The sequence below is a fragment of the Leucoraja erinacea genome, chromosome 8 (genome assembly GCF_028641065.1).
Source record: "Leucoraja erinacea ecotype New England chromosome 8, Leri_hhj_1, whole genome shotgun sequence".
Classification (NCBI taxonomy): Eukaryota; Metazoa; Chordata; class Chondrichthyes; order Rajiformes; family Rajidae; genus Leucoraja; species Leucoraja erinaceus.
The window spans coordinates 46,265,780-46,276,161 of record NC_073384.1 but is presented as its reverse complement, the minus strand read 5'-3'; positions in this window follow the sequence as shown (position 1 = coordinate 46,276,161).

The window sequence follows — 10,382 nt, the reverse complement described above, 5'->3', positions numbered from 1 at the left end:
GCTTCGGATATCTAGACAAGGCATCATAGTTTCAAAATAAGGGGCCAATTATTCAGAAATAACATGAAAATAAATGTCTCCATACATAGGTTTGTGAATCTTTTGAATTCTCTATCCAATAGTACTATGAACATTCTATCATTTAGTTTCCAAGATACTCATGAAATCACTGTATATGGGGTTAGTATATGAAAGCAAAATAGAGGATTTTCAAGCATAGGAAATACCTCAGGAAATGCTACAATTGGGGCTAAATTGAAGGAGCAGCCTTGATTTTAATGAATGGAAAAAATGGGCATGTGGAGTTGAATGGCCTACTCCTGGTTCATTTTTTTGTGTAAACTTATCTTGCAGCTGAGATCAGATGAAGTTGTTAACTCCTTATTTGCATTTAATTTAGACACAGATTAGCTTGTCCAGTTTGACAGGTCACAAAGTTGAGGACGAATGTGAATATGACCAAATTCAACCTTCATTTAATCTGGCAAATTCTGGTGAATGGACTATATTAACCAATAATCACATCGAGTGGTATTAGACAGCAATCTCCCTTATTTCCTGATAATTTTCATGAATTGTTTAGTTGAAATTATTACTGTATCAATCCTAATTGTAACACCCCGGCTCCTCCCTGGGATATTTTTCATTCCCTGGAATCCTCTAGTTTACTGAACTACTCTACTTCAGTCTGAAGAAGGGTCTCGACCCAAAAAGTCATCCATTCCTTCTCTCCGGAGATGCTGCCTGTCCCGCTGAGTTACTCCAACATTTTGTGTTTATCCTCTACTTTTCCACTCTGATTACTCATTAAATCCACTGTTCTTGTGTGGAACAAATGCTAAGTTGCAATCAACATAACAATCATTCAAATCTACAGGTAATATTTTTATCTTGCGTCCTAGAGTCCCCACCCTTGAATAGGTGTTGAGGAAAAGCATGACAATGCCCTCCCAGCCTCTAAACACAAAAAGATATTGGCGAAAGGATCTAAGCTGACTGCTTGCACTTCTGTTGAAGACACTCACGGTTGCACCATATGGAAGTGCCTGGATTAGGAAGTTTAATGATTTATCGTTGTGGAAGGATGTACACATGGGTATTAAATTAGAATAATATGTTTCTGTTGTACGTTTGACACATATAAATATTTCATTCCACCACATTTTTAACTTTTACAGATGATAACTGACAAACCTGAGTTACTGTAGCAGAGCGGACTTGTAATTTGGTACACAGGGCAATGGAAAATGTATAATGCGTATAGACTATTCATAACTCCACCAACGAAAAGTTAATATGCTTTGTCCAGCCCCTCCTCTCTTCCAGCTTTCTTCTCCACGCCCCACCCTCCTATAATCAGTCTGAAGAAGGGTCTTGACCCGAAATGTCAGCTATCCATGTTCTCCAGGGATGCCGCCTGACCCACTAAGTTAACTCACCTGTCCTTTTTCTACCATTGTTCATGTCATCAGCAAACATACTCATCAGACCACCTATATTTTTACCCAAACCATCAATATAGATTAAAAAACAACAGAAGTCCCAGTACGGACTTTTGCCGAACACAACCAGTCACACACCTCCAGTCAGAAAAATGCCCCTCTACCTCTACCATCTGTCCTCTATACCTCTGTCACATAATAATCTGTAAAATGCAACAATGATGCAATGATACTTTATTGTCACATGTATCTAGATATCTAGGTCTTTGTTTTGCCGACAATCCACTAAAATCATACTATAGATAAACACAATCATAGATAAGTGCAAAAGTGCAATGATTATATTGGAATAGTATAGTGGAATAGTAGACTTCACCGAGGCTGTACACAAAGAGTCACCACATTTCAGGTGCCAACGGATATTCTGCAATTAAATAACAAACTGTTGGAGGAACTCAGTGGTGATGTCCCATCGACTGGTCCCACCTGCCCACGTTTGGCCCATATCCATCTAAACTTTTCCTATCTATGTACCTGTCCAACTGCCTTTTAAAAGTTAGATAGATATAGATAGATATGCCATTTATTGTCACTATACATGTACAGTGAAACTGAAAGCTGCTCGTACTCAGTGCATACATACAATTTAGCACAAAAAACAAGAAACAGAAAAAACAAAAAACAGAAGGGAGATGGGGGGGGGGGGGGGGGGGGGGAATAGGTGCACAAATTTAAAATCACAAATATAAAAGTTGTTATAGTACCTGCCTCAGATACCTCTTCTGTAGCTCTTTCTAAGAAATAACACCCAGGTTCCTATTAAATCTTTTCCCTCTCACCTTAAACTTATGTCCTGGTGTTCTTGAATTCCCTATTCTTGGTAAAAGACAGTGCATTCAGCCTATCTATTCCCTTCATGATATACACCTCTACAAGATCACCCCTCGTCCTCCTGAGCTGCAAGTAATAGTCCAAGCCTGTCCAATCTATATTACTAAAAGTCTGATCTTGACCACTTCCTGTTGTTCTGTATATTGATTTTAGAAAAAGCGCTGCCATTTACGGCTGCGCGGGACAAGACGATTTTTCCCATCGACGAAAAATAAAAGAGTTATTAGTGTTTAAAAAATGTTGAGATTCTCTCTCCTGAAGGCCACGCCCCTTCCTGAGAACTATAAAACCCAGAAGTGTTGACTGCCTCAGTCAGTCTCTGCAAAATGGGGGAAGCGACAGGGTCACATCTCTCAGTCTGAGCTATGAATAACACTGAACACATGTCTACTAAACTGTGAGTGTGCTTTCACTGGCCTTGAGTGCCCTTAATGTGGTTTGAAAATGAAAATGTGGTTGGTTTGAAATAAAGCACAGCAAATGGTTGGTGGTGGTTGGTTTGAAATAAAGCCCAGCAAATAGTTGGTGGTGGTTGGTTTGAAATAAAGCACAGAAAAGTTTAAGAGTTCAGAATCTTTATGTTCCTGTTCGGTTGAAAGGAAACAGTAAAAATTGGACCCTGGTTTTCAAGGGAAATTGAACATCTTGTTCGGAAAAAGAGGGTGATCTACAATAATTATAGGCAGCATGAAGTAAATGAGGTGCTTGAGGAGTATAAGGAATGTAAAAAGAATCTTAAGAAAGAAATTAGAAAAGCTAAAAGAAGATATGAGGTTACTTTGGCAAGTAAGGTGAAAGTAAATCCAAAGGGTTTCTACAGCTATATTAATAGCAAAAGCATAACGAGGGATAAAATTGGTCCATTGGAGAGACAGAGTGGACAGCTATCTGCAGAGCCAAAAGAGATGGGGGAGATATTGAACAATTTATTTTCTTCGGTATTCACCAAGGAGAAGTATATTGAATTATGTGAGGTAAGGGAAACTAGTAGAGTAGCTATGGATACTATGAGTTTCAAAGTAAAAGAAGTACTGACACTTTTGAAAAATATAAAAGTGGATAAGTCTCCAGGTCCTGACAGGATATTCCCTAGGACATTGAGGGAAGTTAGTGTAGAAATAGCCGGGGCTATGACAGAAATATTTCAAATGTCATTAGAAGCGGGAATAGTCCCCGAGGATTGGCGTACTGCGCATGTTGTTCCATTGTTTAAAAAGGGTTCTAAGAGTAAACCTAGCAATTATAGACCTGTTAGTTTGACTTCAGTGGTGGGCAAATTAATGGAAAAGATACTTAGAGATAATATATATAAGCATCTGGATAAACAGGGTCTGATTATGAACAGTCAACATGGATTTGTGCCTGGAAGGTCAAGCTTGACTAATCTTCTTGAATTTTTTGAAGAGGTTACTAGGGAAATTGACGAGGGTAAAGCAGTGGATGTTGGCTATATGGACTTTAGTAAGGCCTTTGACAAGGTTCCTCATGGAAGGTTGGTTAAGAAGGTTCAACTGTTGGGTATAAATGCAGGAGTAGCAAGATGGATTCAACAGTGGCTGAATGGGAGACGCCAGAGGGTAATGGTGGATGGTTGTTTGTCGGGTTGGAGGCAGGTGACTAGTGGGGTGCCCCAGGGATCTGTGTTGGGTCCTTTGTTGTTTGTCATGTACATCAATGATCTGGATGAAGGTGTGGTAAATTGGATTAATAAGTATGCCGATGATACCAAGATAGGGGGTGTTGTGGATAATGAAGAGGATTTCCAAAGTCGACAGAGTGATTTAGGCCATTTGGAAGTATGGGCTGAAAGATGGCAGATGGAGTTTAATGCTGATAAATGTGAGGTGCTACACCTTGGCAGGACAAATCAAAATAGGACGTACATGGTAAATGGTAGGGAATTGAAGAATGCAGTTGAACAGAGGGATCTGGGAATAACCGTGCATAGTTCCTTGAAGGTGGAATCTCATATAGATAGGGTGGTAAAGAAAGCTTTTGGTATGCTAGCCTTTATAAATCAGAGCATTGAGTATAGAAGCTGGGATGTAATGTTAAAATTGTACAAGGCATTGGTGAGACCAAATCTGGAGTATGGTGTACAATTTTGGTCACCCAATTATAGGAAGGATGTCAACAAAAGAGAGAGAGTACAGAGATTTACTACAATGTTGCCTGGTTTTCAACAACTAAGTTACAGAGAAATGTTGAATAAGTTAGGTCTTTATTCTCTGGAGCGCAGAAGGTTAAGGGGGGACTTGATAGAGGTCTTTAAAATGATGAGAGGGATAGACAGAGTTGATGTGGACAAGCTTTTCCCTTTGAGTATAGGGAAGGTTCAAACAAGAGGACATGACTTCAGAATTAAGGGACAGAAGTTTAGGGGTAACATGAGGGGGAACTTTACTCAGAGAGTGGTAGCGGTGTGGAATGAGCTTCCAGTGGAAGTGGTGGAGGCAGGTTCATTGGTATCATTTAAAAATAAATTGGATAGGTATATGGATGAGAAGGGAATGGAGGGTTATGGTATGAGTGCAGGCAGGTGGGACTAAGGGAAAATAATTGTTCGGCACGGACTTGTAGGGCCAAGATGGCCTGTTTCCGTGCTGTAATTGTTATATGGTTAAAATGATTGGTGGTGGTTGGATTGAAATAAAGCTCAGCAAATGGTTGGTGGTGGTTGGTTTAAACTTATCTAAAGTCTAAACTTGACAACTTACTGTTTGCACTGTATATTGATTTTAGATAAAACGCTACCACTTACAGCTGTGATTTTTAGCCATCTTACTCAGCCCCCCTCCGCTCATCTGGTGCAGAGAATTCTACCCATCAATTAAAAATAAAAGTGTTATTAGCGTTTAAAAAATGTTGAGAATCTCTCTCCTGTCAATCACGCTATGAAGGCCACGCCCCTTCTGGTGGGAGGGGGGGGATTATAAAACCCGGAAGTGTGGGTGTGGCTAAGTCTCTGCAAGATGGGGGAGGGAGAGGTCATGACTCTGTCTGAGCTGTGAATCAACTGAACACACTGACTGTCTACTGAACTGTGAGTGTGGTGTTTATTTGGTGTTTTGTGTGGTTTTATGGTGGTTTTATGGTGGTTTTATGGTGGTTTCACCTTGCTTGAAATGGTATGAAACTGCATTTGAATGTGGTGGCCTTGCACCCTGCATGAAATGGTATGAAACTGCATTTGAATTTGGTGGACTTGCACCCTGCGTGAAATGGTATGAAACTGCACTTGAGTTTGGTGGCCTTGCACCCTGCTTGAAGTGGCATGAAATTGCACTTCAATTAGGTGGCCTTGCACCCTGCTTGAAGTGGTAGGAAACTGCACTTGAAATCGGTGGGCTTGCACCCGGCTTGAAGTGGTAAGAAACTGCACTTGAATTTGGTTGCCTTGCACCCTGCTTGAAGTGGTAGGAAACTGCACTTGAATTCAGTGGCCTTGCACCCTGCTTGAAGTGGTTGGAAATTGCACTTGAATTCGGTGGCCTTGCACCCTGCTTGAAGTGGCAGGAAACTGCACTTGAATTCAGTGGCCTTGCACCCTGCTTGAAGTGGTATGAAACTGCACTTGAATTTGGTTGCCTTGCACCCTGCTTGAAATGGTAGGAATCTGCATTTGAATTTGGTGGCCTTGCACCCTGCTTGAAATGGAGTTTCAAGGAATAGCCGTGAGTCAACTGCCAGCCCACCAGCTGTGAGTGAGCTGCCAGCACATCAGGGTTGAGTGACTGAGCTGCCACCCCAATAATCCATTTGGCCCACAATGTCCATACTAGCCCTCTGGAAACCAGTCCCTTCGGCCCACAACACCCATACTAGAGCCCCAGTAAGCCCCCCCCCCCCCCCCCCCTGGTCACCAATATTGGAATTGGTGGAGAGGTGGAATATTGCATTGGGGAATCAGCCCTCCCGTGTGAACATGGGACCCAATGGGTCCCACTTAGTCTAGTCTCTCTCTATAGCTCAGGCTGTCATGTCCTAGCAACATCCTCATAAAGTTCCTCTGCAGTCTTTTCAGCTTAACAACGTTCTTCCCATAGCAGGATGACTAAAACTGAACACAATACTTCAATTGTGGCCTCACCATCTTTCTTTCCTTTGTTAAAAATTGAGAAATGAAGTAGTATTGGAGTTGTACCTTGCAGGCAGAGGTCATCTGAAGAGTGAGTTGAAATAATGTATTTTAATTAATTCATTCGCAAGATGTGAGCAATGCTGGCGATGCTAATGTTTATCGTCCATCCCTAATTGAAGTTAAAAGGCACCTTAGAGTCAACTGATGTGTGAGTCTTGAATCACACAGAGGGTGGGCTGGATGGATATTACCAGAAGTGTTGTGCTTACCATTATTGAGATCAAAATTTCCTCAAGTTTTAGACTTACTTGAAGTAATTGAATTTAAGTGTATGAGGTATATTTTTGTCCCAAGATATAGCATTCTAAAACTTAAGGTGGAAGGGGAAAATTTTAAGAGAGACCTCAGGGGCAACCTTTTCACTCGGGTGGGGGGGGGGGGGGGTCTCATCCATAACTGGAGCGAGCTGCCAGATAAAGCTGTAGAAGCAGATCCAATTACAACTTCCAAAAGACATTTTGACAGATATATCGATAGGCAGGATTTTGAGGAAGGGTTTCGGCCTGAAACGTTGCCTATTTCCTTCGCTCCATAGATGCTGCTGCACCCGCTGAGTTTCTCCAGTTTTTTTGTGTACCTAGGATTTTGAGGAACATGGGCCAAATTCAGGGAAATGGGACGTCCAGAATGCCAGCTTGGGCAGTATGAACAAGTTGGGCTGAAGGGCCTGTTTTCATGCTGTATAATGTCTGACTGTGATTTTAAGTTCCTCAGCTACCACCTCTTCTTCTTGCATATGGCGTGCACAGCCTAAAGTTGAAGGACAACTTGTTCCATTTGATCTTATTTGATTGCGCACGCCGGGTTGATTGCATTCGTCGAAACAGGGCAGACCACGTGATGGTTGCAATCTTCCACCCCCAGCTACCACTGGGGGATTTGTATTTATGTCTGTATCAGTGGTACAGAGCTTAGGCCGCTCATCCAATAATTGAATCACTGTGGAGATGCAAGAAACTGCGCTGGAATTTTGAGCAAAACACAAAGTGCTGTAGAAACTCAACACATTTCTTTTTTTTTGTTTGTCTGTTGTGTTATCTATTGAGCACTGTGTTTACAAATCTGCTGTGCTGCTGCTGCAAATAAGAATTTCATTGTTCCGTTGAAAGTCATATGAAACTTTTGACTCTTGATCAGACAGCATCTTGGGTGGGAATGTATAGGCGAAGTTTCGGGTTGAGATCCTTCTTCAAACTGATTGGAGTAGTGGGGGGAAGAAGATGGAGAAGGAAGGATTGAACCACTATGCTAACAACCCTCAAAACTGCTCGGGCAATCCTATCACTGGTGGGCTTTGAGCATTCTCAACCTTATTGCTTTCTCTGTGAATCTTGAGTTAGAAGTTTAAGGTTCTAGTTTTGCAGTGGCATTTCTCATCAAAGAGGGGGATTGGAGAAAAATGAGAGAGAAAACAAAGAATATCTCTTTACCTTGCTACTTTAGACTTTAGAGATACAGCATGGAAACAGACCCTTTGGCCCACTGAGTCCATGCCGAGCTGTAATCACCCCATGCACTAAGACTACCCTTCACACTAGGAACAATTTTATCCTTTTTCCGAAGCCAATTAACCCATAAATCTGTGAGTCTTTGGAGTGTGGGAGGAAACTGGAGCACCTGGAGAAAACCCAGGGTGAACGTACAAACTCCACACAAACGGTACCCGTAGTAACTGGATGAAACCCGAGCCTCTGGCTCAGTAAGGCAGCAACTCCACCGCTGTGCCACCTCTGCGTGTAGTAATAAAGAACCATTGAACCATTGAGATCATGTCTGAAAGCTTCACTGGGTGTCTGCCGAAGGATCCCTCTGAATAATCATGAGGTCCCTCAGGAGACGGTGCTGGGTGTTGATCCTGCCACCTATCAAATGTCAGCTGGGGCCTCCATGCCAAAGGATTTTCCGATACTCCTTGCCAACTTCCTGTTCCGAACAGTAGCATTGTCGGTAAACAGGATCCAAATGAGGCCTAGCTATATTAATCATCCAGATCTCAGTTACTGCCTGAGCAGGCAGGAACTTAGGCTGCCAACAGTTTCCCTAGCGCAGTTAAACCTAGGGCAGCCTTGCATCTTTGTGAAATACTATGATCCCCGTTACTTATAAATGGAAATAGATTCATGTTTATTTTCATAGAATATAAATGTCTGGGTGTGTAAATCTCTTCTTATATTAACACGGGTCAACTAATTGCAATTGATCCAATACCAGGGATAACCAATTAAAGGTATCTTTTCCAGTAAGGTACTTTTATGCAATGTTTCATAGATTCAAACTCATCGTAAAATTCAGGAAGCATGTATTAGTTTTTTTGCTGTAAAATAATTTTCCATATTTAATGGTTCTGTTAATGGGTATTGTGATTTATTCTTCCATAATAAGAAGTCAGTTTGCATCGGCTATATAATCATCTGAATAGATAATTTCACATGATTGGATGGTGTTAATTACAATTAATAGACAAGAAGATATTCCCAGTTGGACTCCTTGCTTCATATGGTCTTAGTGGTGTGAATAATATGGAGGAAATCTGAGTACGAAAAGCATCTCTCTTTTGGAAATACTTAACATGATATTCATTTCTGAACATACCTCATTATCAGCATATCTAAAATAACACGTAACTTCTCAAAAGTTATGTTCATAATCCATCCAGTTAAACCTCATTTCAACAAAATCATATTTCATACTCAAACAAATGACAGCAAAGCAGCACAGTGGAGCAAAGATAGAGTTGCTGCCTTACAGCGCCAGAGACCCAGGTTCGATCCTGACTACGGGCGTTGTCTGTATGGAATGAGCTGCCAGAGGAGTTAGTTGAGGTAGGTACTATCACAACATTTAAGAATCATTTAGACAAGTACATGGATAGGATAGGTTTGGATGGATTTGGGCCGAACGTGGGCAGGTAAGACCAGTGTAGGTGGGACATGTTTGTCGGCATGGGCAAGTTGGGCCAAAGGTCTTGTTTCCACGGAATACGATTCTATGACACTATAACTAACATAAAACATATGTTACATATGTCTGAAGAAATTCCACATCACATCAAGCAACTGGGAGCACATTGCACTGGACAGGCGCTCCTGGAGGAAATCCGTGCAGGAAGGAGCTGTACTTCATGAAATGGAACTACGCCGTGTCGCAGAGACAAAGCAACAGCACCGTAAGCAGTGAGAGAAGGGGACTCGACGACTACCAACCACCGCCAGTCTCCACACTGCCCATGTTGCACCAAGGTGTGTCAATCGCGGATCAGCCTCTACAGACACCTGCAGACCCACAAGTTGATGACCCTATGGAGAGGAGAGGACAGTCATACTCGTTTCGAGTGACCGCCGATGATGACAATGATGATAACATAAAACATAACCTCCAGTCTATAACGCAAAAATAAAAAAATCTAAACTGATTCTGTTGTTTTGTTTTGTGTGGTTTTTTTCACAACTGTTTGATACCATCAACATCTGGCTAGATACTAGGTACTGGTGTTGGTTCGGTATTTAATTGAACATGGTTTTTAATTTCAGCTTGCCTTTGAATACAATATCATTCAATAACACTTACTCTCTCACTTGATTGCAATAACATGTTATTTGTGTGTGGAAGATCTAACACAAAGCGTTTAACTAATATGAGCATATGTTCAAAATATTAATGTGATGCTGAATTTCAAGCATTCACCAGTCATTGGTGGATTTTTGCAATTTGTTGCTGCATAATAGGCATAGCCCCAACGATTTGAGAGATGTTTTGAATCCTGCACCACAGTTATTCCTAATGGTAATGGATATTCCCAGATTTAAAAAAAACTTTAAAAAAATCCACCTTCCAATTTTCACAAGAGCAGACACCAACCATAATAACCGATCTTGTTTCATTCAGGGTAAAAGTTCATATTTCTTGCT